Genomic DNA, 947 nt, shown 5'->3' on the forward strand with positions numbered 1-947 from the left:
TTGTGTCCACAGAGAACTAAAAAATAAATAAATATTAAAAATTCTCTCTCCCTCTCTCTCTCTCTCTCTCTCTCTCTCTCTCTCTCTCTCTCTCTCTTCTCTCTCTCTCTCTCTCTCCTCTCTCACTCTCTCTTAAAAAAAATTGGTTCAGAATTTTAAAAGACAATGCCAAAAAGCACAGACTATAACAAATAAAGCAAACTTGATGAAAAGTACTTAATAGAAAACAAGCTAGAAAAATAAATCAAAACTTCTTTGGGCTGACGGTGCTTGCCTAAAACATTGTGTAACTTGCAAATCAATCTATAGATAAAAATTCACAGACTCTATTAATATACTATTATGAAGCAGTTTCTGGGAAAGGCACTTAAATTGGATGAGAAGGTGGAGGGTTCTGCTCTTGTGTTCCATCTGAAGAGTCATTTTCCAATATAAGTCAAATCAAAGAGCAAATAATCAGTTCCGAAGTTCATCTCAAAGTAATAACCATTTGGACACAATTTCTCCACTGTTAGATACCACTTTTATTTTATTTTTATGCCTATTAAAAATTATTAAAATTTATATATTTATAAAAATTATATTTTAAGTCACATTATTAATTATTTGTATAAAGCAAATTCTCCTATAGGAATTTGATGAGTAGATATTGGTTGATATCTGTTCTCTTATCCCAGGGTTGTAATCTTACTCTGGTTTTATTCCCACCAATGAACAAATAATGACTTGTCTCATTTTATTTTAGATCCACAGTGTGAAATTTATTGAAAGGTAGAACTAAAATCTATGGCTCTCTTATTTCAGTGAAGGTATTTTCTGGTAAGAATAGCAGGAAATCCAATCTAATTAGTTCTATTTTTCCATAACTTGCTGTGATACACAGCAGGGGGATCCAAGGTGAGACATCTCTAGGGCTGCTTGAGTCAATGGGCCAGTGGCCTCTCGGA

Source organism: Ictidomys tridecemlineatus, chromosome 8 (assembly GCF_052094955.1).
Source record: "Ictidomys tridecemlineatus isolate mIctTri1 chromosome 8, mIctTri1.hap1, whole genome shotgun sequence".
NCBI classification, from domain to species: Eukaryota; Metazoa; Chordata; class Mammalia; order Rodentia; family Sciuridae; genus Ictidomys; species Ictidomys tridecemlineatus.